The sequence below is a fragment of the Nicotiana tomentosiformis genome, chromosome 4 (genome assembly GCF_000390325.3).
Source record: "Nicotiana tomentosiformis chromosome 4, ASM39032v3, whole genome shotgun sequence".
NCBI classification, from domain to species: domain Eukaryota; kingdom Viridiplantae; phylum Streptophyta; class Magnoliopsida; order Solanales; family Solanaceae; genus Nicotiana; species Nicotiana tomentosiformis.
This window is the reverse complement of record NC_090815.1, coordinates 56,563,499-56,585,491: the sequence shown is the minus strand read 5'-3', so window position 1 is coordinate 56,585,491 and position 21,993 is coordinate 56,563,499. Positions and strand designations below refer to the sequence as shown.

Sequence of the window (21,993 nt, the reverse complement as noted above, 5' to 3'; positions counted from 1 at the left end):
TGTGACACAGGATTTTGGGTATTTATTGACAGCTGTGGTCGTGTTTAGACCCTGTATGAGATTTATGTATATCATGATGCTATTTTGAGATTTACTCTGCTTTTATATCAATATCATAACTATGTCAATGACTTAATAATTGGATTATGTTATTGTTGTTAAGTGTTGACTTGCCTAGTAAGCGAGTTAGGCGTCATCACGACTTTCGTGAAATTTTGGGCTGTAAATGATTAATAGTGCCACGAAGATAACGCATGACTTGTTTGAGAGAAACTATATGGTTTGCAGTAGGATGACTTGAAAACTGGGAGAGCTTTATTGTTTGCAAGGGCAATATCTGGTCGATTGAGGGAAAGATAATGAAAACTTCCAACAGTTTGCTGGTAGAACTTAACATTATCTAGATGGGAAGTCTTCTGAGTGAATGGATGTTCTAGTAAACATGGGGGTGTCAAAATAGAATAAGATTCTGCCATACCAGCACGATCAAGAACTCTAGAATTTATTGGCATTGTGAGAGAAATAAACCATCCTATATGTTCACCCCATTTGAACTTTAAGGAAAAACCCAACATCACCTAGATCCTTGATGGAAAAGAGTGACCCAAGACGATGCACCAGCTGCTCAATAAATGCTGAATCACTATCTGTGAGAACGAGGTCATCAACATAGACCACAAGGTAAGCACGAACACCATTGCTAGAGTATGTCAATAATCAATGATCAGATTGAGCAGCTTTAAATCCAAGTGAAAGAAGACCGCTGTGAACTCTTGGTACCAAGCTCGCGGGGCTTTCTTGAGCTCGTAGAGTGCTTTATTGAGTTTACACACATGGGAAGGATACGGGGTGCTTAAAAATCCAGGCGGTTGTTCAGTGAAAACTTCCCCAGAGAGTCTGTCGTGGATAAAGGCTTTATTAACGACCATTTGGCGAAGTGGCCAACCATGAGAGACTGCAATAGTTAGTATTACCCTTACAGTTGTGTGTTTGGCCACTGGGAGAATGTCCCTGGGAAGTCAAGTCCAGGATGCTGCTCATAGCGTTTAGCTACCAATCGAGCTTTGTGCTAACTAACATTGCCATCAGAATCATATTTGAGATGATACACCCACTTCGTGCCAATGATATTTTAGTGAGGCTCTCTAGGAACTAGCTGCCAAGTATTTTGCTTGGCATGGGCATTAATCATATCTTCCATGGTAGCTCTCCGTTTAGGATGTCTGAGTGCCTGCTTGGTGATGCAAGGTTCACGATGACATAGAGTCGACTTGTTGGTGGTTGGAGCAGAAGCAATGGCAGTAAGACTGAGCTTATTAATGGGTTTAAAAGCATTATTCTTGGATGTTGTAACCATGTGATGAGTTTTTTATGGTTGCTTTGGGTGATTGGTAGATGATTGGGGAAGAGATGAGAGAGTCAACCAGCCGAGTTAAGGGGATATGACTAGTGAGTTTTGTGTGAAAGTTGAGGATGAAGATCCATAAGTGGACTTAGTTATTGGAGGCATCAACTAAGGAGATTTCTGCACGTGTTTCAGTTGGAGGAGGTGGAGAAGGAGTTGGTGAGATATATGGATCAATATGCTGCTTGGTTGAGGGCACTGTTTGTTGAGTTGTGGGAACCGTCGAGGAGTTGGATAGAGAGTTATATAGGACTAAGTAATGGGTTGGAGCCCATTCTTCCGAGGAAAGTAAGGTGAGACGTTGGGCTTGAGATTCTAAGTGTGAAAATGGGAACATAGTCTCCACAAACTCAACATGACGGGACAAAAGTATTTTATTCGAGAGAGGATCATAACATTTATAAATACTTTGATTGATAGAGTAGCCAAGAAAGACACATGGACGAGATTTTGGATCTATTTTATGATGGGCATAGAGACAAAGCCATGAATAACACAAGCACCCAAATGTGCGAAGTTTAAGATAGTTGGGATTGTAGCCAAAGAGACAAAAGAAAGGAGTGTCTTTGCCAAGTATTGGGGTACGCAGGCGGTTGATGAGATAAGTGGATGTAACAAAAGCATGTGACCAAAATTTAAGAGGGAGATTGGCAAAGTAGAGGAGAGTAAGACCAGTTTGGACAACATGACGGTGGCGTCTTTCAGATGTAGCATTATGTTGAGGGGTATGTAGCGGAGTTAAAAGATGAGAGATTCCACTACTCTCAAAGAAATATTTGAGTGCGACAAACTCATCGCCATTATCTGAGTCAAAGGGTATATAGAGCACTTAAAGAATTTCTCAACTAATTTAAATTTAAGAAGTATCACTGAGGGCTGGATTTTGACTTCATGTAAAAGATCTATATATACTTGGTATAACGGTCCACAGAAATTAAATAATATCGAAAATCATCAATAGAGGTTATGGGACAGGACCCCATACATATGAGCAAACATATTCAAGGGGATTGAAACTTTTTATTGATGATAAATAAAAAGGTAATTTGTGCATCTTGTTGCACTTACAAGAGTTGCAAACAACCTGATCTTTGGATAAAGATAAAGGTAAATTTTGTGAGGTAACTAAATGACAAGGATGTGGGAGGGATGCCCTAAATGATTGTGCTACGTAGACTTGGAATTGAGCCGAGTAGAGCAGGCATGTTTGGAAGAGAGCTTGAGAGAGGATGATTGAGTGCGTCACACATAGACGTCGTCCTTAGATTTCCCTGCTAGCAGATATGCCCCCGTGGTGAAGCCCTTGACATAAAAAAGAGGAAGGAATAAATTCAACATATACGTTATTAGTTGAACAAATCTTATGGACAGATGTTGAATATTGCTCCACAGTTGGAACATAAAGAACATTAGACAAGTGGAAGGGGCGAGAAGAGGAGGGGAGATTGGTAGATCCCATGTGGGTAATTTGCAAACCTTTACCATCACCAAGAACAACATCGTCAGATCCATCATATTCACGGTGAATGGATAAGTTCTGGAGATCCGTTGTGACACGATGGGACACACCAAAGTCAACGAGCCAGTTGGAAGGAGAATGTTCAGACTGTGTTGCAAAGTTGGCCCGTGGTAGGCGATTTGGAAGTGGGAACCTGATGGTTTGCCTGCGGCACAAGAGAAAGAAAGGCCACAAGGAATTTCTGGCATTTCTTAACATGTCCAGGCTTGTCATAATATTGACATGCCACACTTGGCCGATTGTTATTTGAGCCACCTGCGGTTAAATGATTCGGACCAGTGTTGTTGAATCGGTTATTGGGCTAGCGCTGCTGTTGGTTTTTGTTTACCCTTAAAACGGATAACAATTGAATTTATACGCAGTTTTAAGGATATGTGGATTGATTCAATACAAGTAATCAAAAATGTGAGATAAACTAATTAAGGATGAGATAAATAATCAAACCAGTTGTGATGTTGAGTCCGGACAATAGTTTTTCCCTCGACCGGACCCTCGAAAATAGGCCAAATACTTATGAAGAACTATGATTAAAATAAGAACCTTTCAATAGCTAAAAAGCAGAAAAATAATTTTGTATTGTCTTGATATGCATGTTACAATGTGTATTGAATGAAAAAGCTTCCTCTTTATATAGTAGGAGAGTTTCATCCCTAGTACAACTCTAAAAAAAGTAAAAAATCCTCTTTTTTCGTCAATTACTGATATGCTACCGACGTCAGGCGAGATTCATGCTGTGATATCCGGTTGAGTGTAGATATCACGGCTTTCTGTTAGTCGTGTGCAACCGTTTGTAGTGCTTTCCGAGGTTTAGGAGCTCGCTCTGGGTTTGGGGAGTGTTGTCTTGCCAGGCCCGATGGCGAACACTCCATTCGGCCCCTGGTACGAGAAGTCCCTAGCTTCGATTGTGATCCCATGCAGTCATGTCTTCGCTTCGCTTGACCCACCATAAAATCGGGGTATATGTTACCCCCGGTTTTACCCATATACATATAGTTCCCTCATTTCCCAAAGAGTAGGTTTGCCGAAACGATGGGAGACGATAGATGAACCCTGGTTTCTTACTTCGCACGTTTCATCCGAGATGGAGGATAAGCCGAAACGTCCTATGAGTCGCATCACTCTGACTTAGGACATGTATCGCTCAACGGCCAGTCACCTTCGAATGTGAAAAGTCGCGAATTTCCCTTTAAAAGCTTCGCCCCCCTTTACTTTCTTCACTTTCTGATCCTAGTCTTTATATTTGAACTCTACAAAGGCTTTCATCTTTCTCAAATCTTCATACCTTGTCTCTTGAACCTTCATATCTTCATCTTCAACCTCTAACCTTCATACATTTTCTTGGATTTTCAACCGAGAACCTCATATCTTCACTTTCAAACTTCAAATCTTCATATATTTTCCAGATCATGGCCAAGACTTCTAAACCAGTTCCTCAGATGGCTGCCTTCTTATCCGGCCATAGGTACCGAGGCAGTCGTCCCCGATGTGGTTGTTCTCGAGACGGCTGTTGTAACACCCCGAAAATTTTGAAGTACTTAAGTGTAAAGCCCGGTAAAATTTGCAAAAAAAGAAAATAATATTTTGTGGTGCCGAAGTGGGATTACGTCTGCCGTAGCTCGGACTTATTGGGTTGAACAATGCACCGGATAGTAAAGGAAAACTTTTGACAAAATTTATGTGTTTTTGCGGTCCATTATGCGACCGCAGAATCACTCTGCGGGCCGCATAATGGCTGCAGAAGTGAGGCAGGAGAGGGTCAGTCTAGAAGCAATTATGTGGTCGACTATGAGACCGCATAACTCTTCTGCGGTGCATTATGCGACCGCATAACAGTTATGCGGACCGCATAGGGACCGCAGACACAGGCAGATTTTTGGTCATTTTGGTCAGCAATTATGCGACCGATATATGGTCCGCATATTGATTATGTGATCGCAGAACCAATTTCGGAGCTTCATTTTTAGGTTTTTAAAACCCGACCCTACTTCGTTAAATACACGCAGAGGATCATTTTTTAGTAGAAACTCTGATGTTTTAGAGAGAATGGAGAGTGTTTTAGAGAGAGAGGAAACCCTAGGCTAATTGTTCATCAAGTCTTGCACAAATCTTGGAAGATTAACAATAAAAACCCACAAGTTATTCATCTAAGAGGTAAGCTTCCATACCTTAGTTTTCAATTTTGAATTTGGGTAGAAGATGGTTGATTAGGAGTATGATTCATGAGTATGAGAGTATTATCTATACATGCATGTACCAATAAGAATTGTGGGAAGATTGTTGAGCTTAAATAAGTAAGTATTGGGTTATGGAATGAAGAAAATCTTGTAGAAGAACCTTGTAGTTAAATTTGCACACCTATTGTTTGATAAAATGCTCAAATGAGCTGAGACCATGAATATCTTCCTAATTATGGTTCAATTTTGTTATGTCTCAAAATAGATTGGGATTTCTAGAATTTCCGGAACGTTGTAGTAATTTAAGGAAAGCTCAATTGAGGTATGTTGGCTAAACTTTCTCTCTTAGAATCGAACTCCATAATGTTCCCGTGAGTTTCAAAGTATGGGTTGCATATTAAAATGTTGTGGCTTTGAATCGTATTTCAAATGAAACCTAGTATGCCAAACTGTGTGAGAAAATCTCAATATTCTTAAGACTCTTAATTGCTCGTATGTGTACCTAAAGTTTTGATTGGAAATGTCTTATTGTTGATAACCTATAAAGATGGTTGGAAGTGAAATCAGTTAATTGGGGATATAAAGTGAGACCAACGTGCCAATAGTGAAAGTTATACTTGTGGCCAATGATGCCAATGAAATGAAATAATGTGAGAAAGATTATGAAGTGAGCTTTGACTCAACTATTCCAAAACTGACTTGGATAATATAATTGGCTAAAAGTTTATGAACTCAAGTGATGCCCATATGTGGCTGTTTTAACTAATGTTATGCTTTGTAAGTAATTTTCAATGTGTTTTGAGTTCTTACATATTCGTGAATGGAAATTGTGTATGATTTTAACTTGTGCTTCGATTGCCAATCATTTTACTCCATTTATTGGAAAGAAATCTATTGTGTTTAAAGTCTTCATTATTAATGAACTTAAAGTTGTGATTCCCGGAATATTCCACTTGTTGATAATTAAGATGATGATCTATAAAAGGGAAGAAATGAAAGTGTGGAATATGAAATACGGCCATTGCGCCATGAATAAAGAATCATATGTATGGCCAAAAGAGCCAATGAAATAATAATGTTGTAAGTGGTTGTAAGTACGGATTAAGTGATATGTGGTATGAAAGGTTTTGAGATGTACGTATTTGTACTTTTGTTTCCAATATGATATGAAATCCTATGGACTGTCTATGAAACGCATAGATATATTGTGTTATGAAATCCTGTGGACGGTCTATGAAATACATAGGTATATTGTGATATAAAATCCTGTGGACAGTCTATGAAACGCATAGATATATTATGTTATGAAATCCTGTGGACGGTCTATGAAACGTATAGGTATATTGTGATATGAAATCCCATGGACAGTCTATGAAACGCATAGGTATATTATGTTATGAAATCCTGTGGACGGTTTATGAAATGCATAGGTATATTGTGTTATGAAATCCTGTGGACGTTCTATGAAATGCATAGGTACATTTGATATGAAATCCTGTGGACAGTCTATGAAACGCATAGGTATATTTTGTTATGAAATCCTGTGGACGGTCTATGAAACGCATAGGTATATTGTGTTATGAAATCCTGTGGATGGTCTATGAAATGCATAGGTATATTATGATTTGAAATCTTGTGGACGATCTATGAAACGCATAGGTACATTGTGTATAAGAAGTATAGGTGTACGGTAAGAATAAACACTATGGATGGTCTATAAAATGCATACGTGTATAATATGATATGTGAACACTAAGGACGGTCTAATGAGACACATTATTAATGCAGACAATAGGTGCCCCTTTTGTTGTCCTTGTTTGTACATGTTGTTTCAATTACATTATATTATGTGTTCCACGTATAGATTATATGGGCATTCTATTTTGAAAGAGGATTTCTAGCTATACATACTAGTGTTATTCGACAGTACTAACGTCCCCTTTGCCGGGGGCGCTGCATCTTTAATGGATGCAGGTGGTTCTACAGCAGGTGGCATTGATCAGTGATAGCAGTATACTCTTTTCAGCTGATTTGGTGACCCCCACTTCATTTGGGTATCATGTATCTTTTGTTTCTCATGTACTTTGTGGTTGAGGTATAGCCGGGGCCTTGTTGCCGGTATTTCTATATTACTCTTCAGGTGTACTTAGAGGCTCCGTAGACAGGTTGTGGGTGGTATTTGATGTTGGGAATTGGACTAGAACTGTTGGTATTTGACAACATATTTTTCATTAAATCTATAAACTCATACTATTTTGGAAATATTGAATGATGTTGTTAATGGGAATGAAATGGAAGCGGTTAATGAAATCTCTTCAGTATTTGATTAACGGAGTACATCTCCTCTTTATTCATGGATGAATCTGGGTAGAATGAAATCTAACAGGCTTGCTCAGTCGGGTTTACTCGGTTGAGCACCGGTCGCGCTCCCCGGGTTTGGGGCGTAATAAACTTGGTATCAGAGCCTAAGGTTTTAAAGTGTCCTAGGATGTCTCAGAGCCGTGTCTAGTAGAGTCCTTCTTATCGGTGTGTTGTCGACTACATCTATAATTAGGGTGCTACTTGGGCATTTACGAATAAATACCCTTCTTTCATGTTCTTGATCGTGCGATAAAACTGGTTGTAAGATTATTCCTCCTTGAACTCCTGAGTTGCTCTAATTTTCAGTACATGGCACCTAAGAAGAATGCAAGAACTGGCCAAAGGGCCAATGTCAGCCCAGGAGTGGCAGCTATTTCTATATTTAATGATGTGGGTGAGCACCCGAGGCATGAGAATATTCCTATAGTTACTACACTGCCTGACTCTACTACAACTGATCAGACCGCACTTGTCCTTACACCTACTGAGGGTGCAACGGTTCCTCTAACTGATATACTAGTTTCACCTCTAGTTCCAGCTTCCGATTCTGGTGTTTCTGATGTTGATATTAGGGGAGCCATACAGATGTTGGCACTGATAGTGGCTTCTCAAGCCTAGAGATCGAGTGTTGGGCCTACTCCTTCCAGTCAGCCAGGGAAATCTGCTAGTTCCAGAGTGAACAAGTTTCTTCAGTTAGATCCTCTAGTGTTTACGGGTACTAATCCTGAGGAGGACCCCCAGGACTTCATTGATGAGATGCACAAAACACTCCGGGTTATGCATACTACAGAGACGGAGGGAGTGGAGTTGGCCTCCTACCGTCTTAAAGAGGTGGAATATTCTTCGTTTGAGCTATGGGAGGAGTCCCGTGAGGAGGGAAGTCCTCCGGCAAGGTGGAGTTTACCGATGCTTTCATTGACCACTTCTTGCCTGCCAAAACTATGGCGGCCCGTGCCGCTGAGTTTGAGAGCCTGAGGCAAGGTAGCCTGAGTGTGTGGGAGTACCATATGAAATTTGCGCACCTGTCCAAGTATGCTATTTACATGTTGCCCACTATGGAGGCTAGAGTGCGCCGGTTTGTGCAAGGACTTAGTCCCTTGGTAATTAATGAGGCTGCTACGGCTGCTTTGAATTCTAATATGAATTATGGAAAAATGGTGGCGTTTGCTCAAGCTACGGAGGATCGAAAGTTAAAAATAAAGAGAGAGCTAGATAATAACAAAAAGACCCGATCCTCGAGAAATCTTAGTGGCTCATACAGTGGGGGTAATGATGGAAAGGCATTACATAGGAGAGTGTCATCCGGACCCACACAGTCAGTTGCTCAGTCTTCAGCTAGAGCACTACCATCAGGGCCTGATCAGCAGCGGTGGGGCCATAGTAACCAAGGCAACAAGGGATCTAATCAGTAGGTCCAGTCAAATGGGGATTCTCAGCTGCAGCAGAGGCCCCCATATCCCAAGTGTAGGAGGCATCATTTGGGGGTGTGCCGACGTGGCACGGATGAATGTTTCGGGTGAGGAGTCAAGGGCCACCAGCTAAGGCAATGCCCCAACAGTCAAGGGACAGCAAGTAAGTCCCTCAATCCCAATATTAGGATATCCTAGCTATGTGGTTTCACTCGTGAATGTTTCAGATTCTAACACATATCATGAGCATATTAAATTGAAAGACAGATTCGTCCTATCTCTAGTCCTCTCATATAGGATCAACTATTGTGAAGGGTTAAGCTGTTAGAATGATAATAATATCACAAGTGCTCAACTTTTTTTCATCCTCGTAGGCTTGTGGCATAGATTCCTTTTGCTAGTTACTGTTAAGAGCATAATGCAACTTCATGTATTTTGAAACCCATATCACATTCAGGGTGCTAGAATATTCTCATTTTGAGTTAAACTAATTTTTCCCAACACTCCAGGAGGCGACTGGTATCACATAAGTGTTATCTCTCTTTGAGGCCTACTATTGCCAAACAAGGCACGTATGGAATGAAACAACTATTGTTGTATTCTTCATGACTCATAGTTCTCCAAGAATAACTGACGCTAATGTCTTTATCCTTCCGATTATGCCTCCCTTATGTCACAAGTCTAAAGTGACTCACTTCTATTACATCTCAGAATCATGAACATGGTCCCTACATTATCAATGCCTACTAGGCAACTCTATGCCTCATGTGTCGAATCAATGATGTCATCACAATGATTAACAATGTCAGCATTATTGGTAGTAACCTTCATGTCTCTTAGGATATAACCTCCTGAAATGTCGTGCTCAGTACCTTGATGTATTTTTGAATAATTTTAGCCAATTTCGAACCTCGTTGTTCATATTTATAGAAACCAGTGGGGGCTGAAGGCTCAAACATATCAAAGAAGAAGCATTATCTCGTGATCAAATATATTGGATAGGAAGTTTTATGGTAATATTCAAGCTAGCACATCTTAAAGTAATTGTTGGAGGTTGCCAAAGGTTTAGTTTGGGTGTTTGGAATAGAAATTTAGATTTGAAGAAAGTGAACGGGTTATTCTCAATATTTTCTCCATGCAGATGTTATGTGAATTGTTAATAGAGGTAAAGTATGTGTAGTCACACTAGGCCTTATGAAATCTTGAAGGAAATAGGCCAAACTATGAGTATGACGTTTTCCTATTATTGTCCTCCGGATACCCGGTGTTTCATATGTCTATGTGTAAGAAGGTGGAGTTAATGGATAATTGGATTATGAGGAGCAACTATTTGCTATCCTTGTTAGATAAGCCCGGAAGTTAAGATTGCCTCCGTCAAGTGCTATGGCGAAACCAACAAGTTGAAGAGGCTACTTGGGAGGTCGAGGAAGAAATAAAGAAAAGTATCCTTACTTGTTTGAATAGCTATATATTTACAAAGTTGTGAACTATGGAAATTCTAAAAGTTTCTTTCTATGAGTTATGTATCATTTGTACAATTGGCGTAAAGGGTGTTCCCTTCTGGTAATACCATATATTGCTTGTGAGGCCACAGTTGGTGTTGTTTTGTGTTGTGTTATGTCGTTGGATTATGTATATGTTGTTAGGATGTGTTTCTGGGATTCTTTGAAAGGAGGATAGGCCTAGTTACATGGGAAACTTTGGCAAAATGTTAGGAGATTTTGAGAGTTAGCCAAGTTTTGAAGCTACTAGTGTGTGTGAATTAACAATTGGGCCACATATGATGCTAATGATGGATTTTTACCCTCATTCAGGGACGAATGATCTTAAGCGGGGGAGAATGTAACACCCCGGAAATTTCGAAGTAATTAAGTGTAAAGCCCGGTAAAATTTACAAAAAAAGAAAATAATATTTCATGGTGCTGAATTGGGCTTACGTGTGCCGCGGCTCGGACTTATTGGGTTGAAATATGCACCGGATAGTAAAGGAAAATTTTTGGCAAAAATTATGCGTTTTTGCGATCCATTATGCGACTGCAGAATCACTCTGCTGGCCGCATAATGGCCGCAGAAGTGAGGCAGGAAAGGGTCAGTCTGGAAGCAATTATGCGATCGACTATGCGACCGCATAACTGTTTTACGGTGCATTATGCGACCGCATAATAGTTATGTGAACCGCATAGTGACCGCAGACACAGGCAGATTTTTGGTCGTTTTGGTCAATAATTATGCGACCGATATGCGGTCCGCATATTGATTATGCAATCGCAGAACCTATTTCGGAACTTCATTTTTGGGTTTTTAAAACCCGACCCTACTTCGTTAAATACATGTAAAGGGTCATTTTTTAGCAAATATTCTGATGTTTTAGAGAGAAGGGAGAGTGTTTTAGAGAGAGAGGAAACCCTAGGCTAATTATTCATCAAGTCTTGCTCAAATCTTGGAAGATTAATAAGGAAAACCCACAAGTTTTTCATCTAAGAGGTAAGGTTCCATACCCTAGTTTTCAATTTCGAATTTGGGTAGAAGATGGTTGATTAGGAGTATGATTCATGAGTATGAGAGTATTATCTATACATGCATGTACCAATAAGAATTGTGGGAAGATTGTTGAGCTTAAATAAGTAAGGATTGGGTTATGGAATGAAGGAAATCTTGTAGATAAACCTTGTAGTTAAATTTGCACACTTAGTGTTTGATAAAATGCTCAAATGAGTTGAGACCACGAATATCTTCCTAATTATGGTTCAATTTTCTTATGTCTCAAAATAGATTGGGATTGCTAGAATTTCCGGAACGTTGTAGTAATTTAAGGAAAGCTCAATTGAGATATGTTAGCTAAACTTTGTCTCTTAGAATCGAACTCCATAATATTTCCGTGAGTTTCAAAGTATGGGTTGCGTATTAAAATGTTGTGGCTTTGAATCGTATTTCAAATGAAAGCTAGTATGCCAAACTGTGTCAGAAAATCTCAATATTCTTAAGACTCTTAATTGCTCATATGTGTACCTAAAATCTTGATTGGAAATGTTTTATTGTTGATAACCTATAAAGATGGTTGGAAGTGAAATCAGTGAATTGGGGATATAAAGTGCGACCAACGTGCCAATAGTAAAAGTTACACTTGTGGCCAATCTTGCCAATGAAATAAAATAATGTGAGAAAGATTATGAAATGAGCTTTGACTCAACTATTCCAAACTGACTTCGATAATATAATTGGCTAAAAGCTTATGAACTCAAGTGATGCCCATATGTGGCTATTTTAACTAATGCTATGCTTTGTAAGTAATTTTCCATGTGTTTTGCGTTCTTACATATTCGTGAATGGAAATAGTGTATGATTTTAACTTGTGCTTCGATTGCCAATTATTTTACTCCATTTATTGGAAAGAAATCTACTGTGTTTAACGCCTTCATTACTAATGAACTTAAAGTTGTGATTTCCGGAATATTCTACTTGATGATAATTATGATGATGATCTATAAAAGTGAAGAAATGAAAGTGTGGAATATGAAATACGGCCATTGCGCCATGAGTAAAGAATCATATGTATGACAAAGAGAGCCAATGAAATAATAATGTTGTAAGTGGTTGAAAGTATGGATTAAGTGATATGTTGTATGAAAGGTTATGAGATGTACGTATTTGTACTTTTGTTTCCAATGTGATATGGAATCCTGTGGACGGTCTATGAAATGTATAGGTATTTTGTGTTATGAAGTCCTGTGGACGGTCTATGAAATGCATAGGTATATTACGATATGAAATCTTGTGGACAGTCTATGAAACGCATAGGCATATTGTGTTATAAAATCTTGTGGACGGTCTATGCAACGCATAGGTATATTGTGATATGAAATCCTGTGGACAATCTATGAAACGCATAGGTATATTGTGTTATGAAATCCTGTGGACGGTCTATGAAACGCATAGGTATATTGTGTTATGAAGTCCTGTGGACGGTCTATGAAATGCATAGGTACATTGTGATATGAAATCATGTGGACGGTCTATGAAATGCATAGGTATATTGTGTTATGAAATCTTGTGGACAGTTTATGAAACACATAGGTATATTATGTTATGAAATCCTGTGGACGGTCTATGAAATGCAAAGGTATATAGTGATATGAAATCTTGTGGACGGTCTATGAAATGCATAGGTACATTGTGTATAAGAAGTATAGGACGGTATGAATAAACACTATGGACGGTCTATGAAACGCATACGTGTATAATATGATATGTAAACACTAAGGACGGTCTAATGAGACACATTATTAATGCAGACAATAGGTGCCCCTTTCGTTATCCTTGTTTGTATAGGTTGTTTCAATTACATTATATTATGTGTTCCACATATAGATTATATGGGTATTCTATTTTGAAAGAGGATTTCTAGCTATACATACTAGTGCTATTCGACAGTACTAACGCCCCTTTTGCCGGGGGTGCTGCATCTTTAATGGATGCAGGTGGTTCTACAGCAAGTGGCATTGATCAGTGATAGCAGTACACTCTTTTCAGCTGATTTGGTGAGCCTCACTTCATTTGGGTGTCATGTATCTTTTATTTCTCATGTACTTTATGGTTGAGGTATAGCAGGGGCCTTGTTGCCGGTATTTCTATATTACTCTTCAGTTGTACTTAGAGGCTCCGTAGACAGTTTGTGGGTGGTATTTGATGTTGGGAATTGGATTAGAATTGTTGGTATTTGACAACATATTTTTCATTAAATCTATAAACTCGTACTATTTTGGAAATATTGAATGATGCTGTTAATGGGAATGAAATGGAAGCGGTTAATGAAATCTCTTCAGTATTTGATTAACGGAGTACATCTCCTCTTTATGCATGGATGAATCTGAGTAGAATGAAATCTAATAGGCTTGCACAGTCAGATTTACTCGGTTGAGCACCGGTTGCGCTCCCCGAGTTTGGGGCGTAATAGCACCTCCCGAGGAAGTTGCTCTCGAAGTGGATGCCACCGAAGCGGCCCTAAAGCCCCCCATGAAAAGTTTTATTCCCGCGGGCTGTTCAATCTTAGATGACTTCAAAGTCGAGAAGGCCTCATCCAAACAAGACCGAGGTGAAGGGGTATCGAGATATATATGCTCTGTCACCGATGATACCATTCCCATTGTCGAGAGGACTATAACTGGGGAGGTAAGGACGTGGTAGTCCTCGGGCCTAAGGACAATATCTCCACTCATGTGGAGGGGTATTTAAGTGTTTACACTTATCCCTTGACACTAGGCCAGGTAGACCCCATTGTTTTGGTCTTTCACAAGAGATATGAGGTGTGCCTTGGGCAAATCCACCCATCTCAATGACACCGAGTCTCCTAGGTTCACCCTCGACCACCTGCTCCGTCTATACAACCCCCAAATTTTCTGAGGGGGACTAATCAAGCTCACTCTCCGGACCAGCAAGGCCCCCTTTTCGAGCATCGACGAGGATCGAGACCGAGGCTGGCAGGGGCGCTTCATTCGGGTAAAGACTGAGGATTTGATCCCTTCTGAGTTTCTGCCATTCCCCTAGAAGTGGAATGCTTCTCATAAGTGTAATCTTTTCTTAAGTGTCGAGTCTTCTTTGTTCCCTTTCTCACCATTAGTATTTGTGATCGTGCAGTTGTTGCTCGGGTTTCCAATGCGGTCCCCCAGCTCAAGGAGTGAATTGAAGGTATCTGCAAGCAAATGTCATATTTTGAGCGCTCGTGGTGCAAGCTTTCGAAGGGCTGATAGGACGCCCGTTCACATGGTAAGGATGTTCTTTAGAATAGTTACTATTATGCCCCAAACCTACATAACACTGACCCCTTTTACTTTCCTTCACAGGTCTTCCTAAGACCACCGAACTTAGGCCGCTGAAAGGGGGCGAGGATGCATCCCTGTCCGTTGATCCTTCCGCTCTGGGATAGCTCGGGGATTCTACGGAGGAGAAGAAGAAGAGGGAAAAAAAGTCTTCGGAATCCCCAGGTCCCGAGGTATGTCCAAAGAAGAGGGCGGCTTCCCGGGCTCGTAAGCCCAAGAAGAGCACCAACTCCCGGGGCGCCGGATTCTGACTCACTTCTTCGACTCAGGGATGAGTCAGAAGAATATGACATTTTTATTGCTCACGGATCGACCCTTGCCGGGGAGCAGGCGGTAGCCGAGGAAAAAAGCCATGAGGCCGACCTCCTTCCGACTCGAGAGGCCGAGATGGAGACGGGGGCTGAAACCTCCCGAGAAGTTGCTTCTGGTCTGAAGGAGGTGACCAGTGTAATAGACTTCATGGAGATGCCCTACTACACCGAGTCCATGCTTGAGGAGGCCCAAGCAGGAAAAGAGAAGTCAAGTGAAGGAGTTCATGGCACGGACGACCCTCTTCACTCCTTCTTCGATGGCATGGACTCGTCTACTTTGGAAGACTTTTCGGGGCTGAGCCACCTGGAGGTCCCAAAGAAGGACGTGTCTTCGGAAGCTGACGGGCCGAGTTCGAGCCCAAAATTGGTGAAGTAGTTTCCTGCTCTGAGTGTGGACTTCTGCAAGAGAACAGTCATTCTTACGGACCCATAGGATGCTCGAGTTCTGTCTGCTCCAGTGGGCATAGCCAGCTACCTCTGAATGAGGTGGGCACGTCGTGTCTCTTCAACGAAGCGCAGCACGCGCTGAACCAGGTAAGGCATCAATACTCCCTCTTGAACTCTACTTAGGTTCCGCTATCTCTTACTATTTTTGTTATTTTGTAGGCCTCAGTACTTCACCATGAGAGCTTCCTCCGGTACCGCTTCGAAATAAGCCAGCTCGAGTTCGAGCTTAAGGAGCAAGCCCAGAAAAAAGACATGTTCAAGCTCCTTAGTGAGCAACAGGATGGGGCCTTCAAGGACCTTCTGGCCGAGCTGGGCAGGACTTAGAAGGAAGCTTCGACCCTTAGGTGGGAACATGTCGATCTGGTTGAAAAGGTAAAGGTCTTTGAAGCTAAAAACGAGGAGCTAGTCATGATGACTAACAACACAACCTCATAGGTTCAACAGAAGATCGACCTGATCGACCAACTCCGAGCCGAGATGGACAAGGTCCAAGCCATGGCCGATGCATGGAAACGCAAAATAGACATGCTGTCTTCAGAGAAGAAAACCTCCAAAGCGAAGTTGGCATTGGCAAAGGTCCAACTCTGGGTGGCGAAGGAGAAAGTTGACAAGCGATCTCAACTGAATGATGATCTCCGGGCACAGTTGAGCTTGGTTGTCGTAGAGTGGGATGCCCTCAGTAGAGAATACGAGGCAGTGAAGTCCAAGTTGGATACAACCTCAGCCGATGCCGACGAAATGGTGGCCAAATACAAGGCCGATGTGGAGGCAATCGAAGTCCGCCTGAAGGCAAAGACCGAATATATGAAATGGCTATCCCGAAGAGAGACCCTCGAGAAGATCCACGCTCGAGGTTTTTACCTGTCGACTGAGATCGAGGAAGCCAAAAAATTTGAGGCCGAGGCGCAGAAGCTTTACGAGCCTGGAGGTGCCGAAGGCTCTAAAGGTTTCGAGGGCTCAGAAGGATCCGAAGGCTCTGACGGCTCCGGCGACGAGTTGGGCCCTGGTGAAGATTAGGCGTATATGCCTTAATACTTTTTTAGTTTTTGTCTTATGTGTATTATTTGTTTATTTTGAGGCCGTTTTAATTGGGACTTTATAAGTATACTCCATAATATATATAATTTTTCCCTTTCTGGCAATTTCGAGTCTTTATATTTTCAGCATCTTTTCATAATTTCTATTCTTGCAATGCTTCTATTGCCTTAGCATAGAATCAAATGTAGTTATAGGGAGTTCGATTTCAGAGGACCGAACGGAGCCTGACTTCGATACAACTTTATTTTTTCAAGGCTTTGAAAACTCGGCATGATCGGAAGTGTTTTCAAGATGCTTAAGTGTTTTTGACGATGCTTTTTCCAAGGGTAACCTTTTAGCAGGTTTCAATTTTTTTTTATAAAGGCCTTACTTTACGATCATTGGACGTCTCCGAGCAATTTTTAGAGCGGCCGTAGCGTTATGTATTTAGGCACCGCCTAATAGGTTTGGTGCCTCCGGAATTTATTAGCCCAAATTGTCCGTACTTTTTTCAGATGACAGTCCCCGAGTGGGGGTAGCCCTTGGGCTCGATAGTCCCCGAATAGGGGTAGCCCGTGGGCTTTTAGGACCCGGAATTTAAAAGGCAAGAAAATGTGTAATAGCAAGGCAGAACTTTTTTTTATTTCTGTGTGTAAAGTACATGATCGAAAATGCGTAAAAGCTTGTGTCATGGCTAATGTGGATTATGTGGGCACGGTTCACACGACTGTTTGGCCCTTACAATGAATCCTAACCACCGAGCCTTAGCTTCTAGCACACGAGGTTTTCTTTTTTCCTTGCTAAATTTTCCCTTGCTGAAAACCATAGCACACGAGGTTTTCTTTTTTCCTTGCTAAAATTTCCCTTGCTGAAAACCTTAATCTGAGGGTAATGGCCCCCAGTATTCGAGGTTGAGCTTGAGAGGACTCAGATACGGTTGATGGGAAATGAACGCCCATTGACTCCGGTTTGATACCGGCCTTCGAATTTAAGTTAGCACATTTTACTGTTGCATTGTTAAAACCCTTGCTGAAAACCCCATTTTGGGACAAAACCGGTTCAAGGGAAAAAGAGTGCAATGCGTGCTTTCTTAACTAATAGCCACATCCATTTTTGAGCGTTGCCTGCAAGTGTTAGTCCGATTCATAACATGATTAAAGAGTAGTTGATACCATACCTAAGCAGTAGTACTGTTTTAAGTGTGTCACGTTCTAATTGTTCAGTAGTTGCACATCGCTTCCCGCTTCGAGTTTGAATGAGCCTTTGCCGATAATTCTGATGACTCGATACGGTCCTTCCCAGTTTGATCCCAGCTTTCCCTCGTTCGAGTTCCGGGTGTGTAATTTTACTTTCCTTAGCACCAAGTCCCCGATCTTGAATTTTCGAAAGTTGGCTCTTCGGTTGTAGTATCTTTCTATCCGTTGTTTCTGGGCGGCCAACCGGACTAAAGCTGCCTCATGCCTTTCATCCAATAGTTCTAGGCTCGTGACCATGGCCTTGCCATTTGACTCTTCGGTTGCATATTTGAATTTGAGGGTCGGCTCTCCCACCACGATTGGTATCAAGTCTTTGGCCCCATAGACCAACGAAAATAGAGTGGCCCCGGTACTAGACTTCGAGGTTGTATGATATGCCCATAGGACTTCGGGCAAGATTTCTTACCATTTCCCTTTGTCATCGGTCAACCTCTTTTTTAGGTTTTGAAGTATGGTCTTGTTTGTTGACTCGGCTTGTCCGTTGCCACTAGGGTAGTAAGGTGTTAATAGTATTTTTTTAATTTTGTGATCTTCAAAAAATTTGTTTAACTTGCTGCCGATGAATTGATTCCCATTATCACACAAGACTTTGGCCGGTATCCCAAATCGACATATTATGTGGTCCCAGACGTTGTCAATGACTTCTTTCTCTCGGACATTTTCGAATGCTTGGGCTTCGACCCATTTGGAAATATAGTCAGTCATGAATAGAATGAATTGAGCTTTATCGGGTGCCCATAGTAGGGGACCGACGATGTCCATCCCCCATTTCACAAACGGCCATTGGGATAGGTGTAAGGACCCGTGAAATTTTTCCCAAAAATCGGGGTTCCGTGATGCCGGGATAGGCGTAGAGGTTAATAGTAGTAGAAATTCTTCGTGGCGAGCTTGCTCGCGGCAGTTCGAACTTTTTGGATTGAACAGTGCGCTAGAGAGTTAAAGGAAAATGTTGTGCAGAAGTAGGCATTTCTATGGCCCATTGTGCGGACCGTAGAATGGTCACAGAGTGAGTCAGTTTTCTGGGTTATTTTGATGTCAATTTCGCGGCCATTATGCGATCGCATAACCACTTCGCGGGCCGCACTCTTGTCGCATATCCCGCCTTGGGATTTTTTGGAGGGAGGTTCTGCGGTGCACTATGCGACAGCAGAACCATTCAGCGGTGCATTATGCGACCACAGAACAGGTCTGCGGGCCGCATAGTGACCGCAGACCTAGTCAGTTCCTCTTCGGTTTTGGCACCCCAATTTCGCGGTCATTTCGCGGACCGCATAATCATTATGCGGTCGCATATGCGACCGCAGAACCGGTTCCGGAGCTTCATTTTTTGGGGTTTTTAAACTCGACCCTATTCCGTTAAAACACCTACCTTGGACCATTTTGAGCTTATTTTCTGATATTTTTAGAGTGAGAGAGAGGGTCCTAGAGGGAGAAAGTGATCTTCACCAGATTGCTCTTCAATTCTCACTTAAAACCGTGAAGATTATCAAGAGAGGCACCTAGGTTTTCTTCCTAAGAGGTAAGATTCTATCACCCAAACTCTTAATTTCGAAATGTAACTAGAATGGGCCATTAGTAAGGTAATTCATGGGGATGGGAGTGCTTACCTTGCATGCATTTGTTCCTAAGGTATGTGGGGAGGTTGTGAGTTAAAGATAGAAAGGAATGGGTTCTGGGTTGGTGGAGTCTTTCATAAAAAGGGCCATGAAACCTTCATACACACATAGTGTTTGATAGAATGATCAAGTGAGCTAGAATTATGATCATTTTCCTAATTTTTGATTCAACTTGTTATATTTCTAAAATAGATTGAAGTTGCTAAGAATTCCGGATCATTTTAGAGTTTGAGAAGCTCAATTGAGGTATGTTGGCTAAATTCCCTTCTTCTTAGAATCGAATCCCACGGTGTTCATGTAATTAGAGTAAGTCCTTGATTATTGTTGAATTGGCTATTCCTAAATGTGAGTGTGTTGAAGGATGTATGTTTAATATTTATTCTAAATGCTTCATCATGTCATCTTGCCATTTGAGGATGTGTTCAAAATGTGGAATATGTGTTAGAAATGTTAAGACTTCATGTCAAGATCGAAATAAAGGTTGTTATGCCAAATTGTATGAAAAGCCTCTATGTGCCTAAGATTTACCAAATTGCTCATATGTGAATTTAATGTCTTGAATAGGAAGCCTTATTGTTAATGATATTTGAATGTGGAAAGGGGAATTAGAACTATGAAATACGGCCAAGTGCCAAGAATGATTTTGTAATCGTGATCACTAGTGCCAATGAATCGAAAAGATATGAAAGAAGTATGATGTGAGATGATTGACTGAAAAAGGTAACGTCTTGGTGAGACGGCCTAGCCGATCGGGCCGTGATCGGACGCCATGCCGCACATATGGTGGTGACTGTGCTGAAAATGATAATTGAAATTGTGGTTATGGTTGATGTCTCAAGTGAGATGACCTAACCTATCAGGTCATGATCGGACTCCGTGTAAGAATACGGAGACATTGTGAATTGTGGAATATCGGCACTAAAGATCACCCAACCTAATAACATGGAAATTGACTTGAAAACTTATGTGATCCTTAACTTGATGTTTTAGATTATCTGAAGCTCATATTGAATCCTTGATTGTTCCCCATTGTATTATTATTATTATTATTCATTCTATTGAGATGGTGTTTAGCTATACATATTAGTGTTATTAGACGGTACTAACGCCTCTTTTGCTAGGGGCGCTGCATCTTTAAATGTATGCATGTGGTTACATAGCAGACAGTGTTGATCACAGATAGTGTTGCATCCTCTTCTCAGTGGACTCGGCGAGCCCTATTCCATTTTGGGGTCATGTATTGTAACTTTTGTTTATATTGTGGTCAGTGTTTTGAGGTAAAGTCGGGGCCTGGTTACCAGCACCATCTTTACTCTCTTTTGTATCTTTAGAGGCTCCGTAGACACTATGTGGGTTGTATATGGGTGTTGGGAATGTTAAACAAGTCATGTTGTGTTTGATCACTTGTTCCACTCAAACCATAAGAGTATGTGTATTTTGAGACGTAAAGGCGAAATAGCTAATGAAGTTGCATGTATGAACTTCCTACTGTCTAATTAATGAAATCATATCTTTTTTTATTGATCATGGGTGAGTTGGGTAGAAAGTGTCTAACAGGTTTCCTCGACCGGGTTCACTAGGTTGAGCACCGGTCGTGCTTCCCGAGTTTGGAGCATGACAAACTTGGTATCAGAGCCTAAGGTTTTAAAATATCCTAAGATGTCTCGGAGCCGTGTCTGGTAGAGTCCTTCTTTTCGATGTGTTGTTGACCACATTTATAAGTTGGAGTCTACTTGGACATTTAGGAACAATACCCTTCTTTGATATTCTGTATTGTGCGATGAAACAAATTGTGCAACTGTTCCTCCTCTAACTTGTGCATTCAATTAACTTTCAGCATATGGCACCTAAAAAGAGAGCAAGAACTGGACAAGGAGCCATTGCCGCCTTAGGAGTGGAAGTTTACCATTTATTTGGTGAGGCGGGTGAACACCTGAGAGGTGAGAATAATCCCCCGACTGCTTCACTGCTTGATTCCACTACACCTGACCAGGCCACACCAGTTCCTGCACCTACTAAGGGTGCAGCGGTTCCTCCAACTGATATTTCGGTTCCACCACCAGCTCCAGCTTCCGATTCTGGTGTTTTTGATGTTGATCTTAGGGGAGCTATCCAGATGCTGACACAGATAGTGGCTTATCAAGCCCAGAGATCAAATGTTGCACGCCCTTCTTATAGCCAACAAGGGGATTCTAGTGGTTCCAGGGTGAACAGATTTCTTCAGTTGGATCCTTCGGTGTTCACGGGTGCCAATCCCAAGGAGGACCCACAAGACTTCATTGATGAGATGCATAAGACTCTCCGGGTTATGCGCGCTACTGAGATAGAGGGAGTGTAGTTGGCCGCCTACCGCCTGAAAGGGGTGGCCTATTCTTGGTTTGAGCTGTGGGAGGACTCTCGGGAGAAGGGGATCCCTCCAGCGAGGTGGAGCGAGTTTGCTAATGCTTTCCTAGACCATTTCTTGTCGGCCGAGACTAGGGCAGCCCGTGCCGCAGACTTTGAGAATCTTAAGCAAGGGAGTAAGAGTGTGTGGGAGTATCACATGGAGTTCGCGCGTCTGTCTAAATATGCCATTCTTATGTTGCCTACTATAGAGGCTAGAGTGTGCTGATTTGTGCAAGGCCTTAGCCCCTTGGTTATCATTGAGGTCGCTACAGCTACC

General features: G+C 41.6%; 1 long non-coding RNA gene across 1 annotated transcript; it reads right to left on the bottom strand.

Annotated features, from left to right (window-relative positions):
• Nucleotides 1-2,405: 2,405 nt before the first annotated feature.
• LOC138908958 (uncharacterized) lies at nt 2,406-3,228 on the bottom strand. Its single transcript, XR_011415414.1, has 2 exons — nt 2,882-3,228; nt 2,406-2,707 (listed from the first exon to the last, which is right to left on the bottom strand). It is a non-coding gene; the product is annotated as an uncharacterized lncRNA (long non-coding RNA).
• Nucleotides 3,229-21,993: the final 18,765 nt, after the last annotated feature.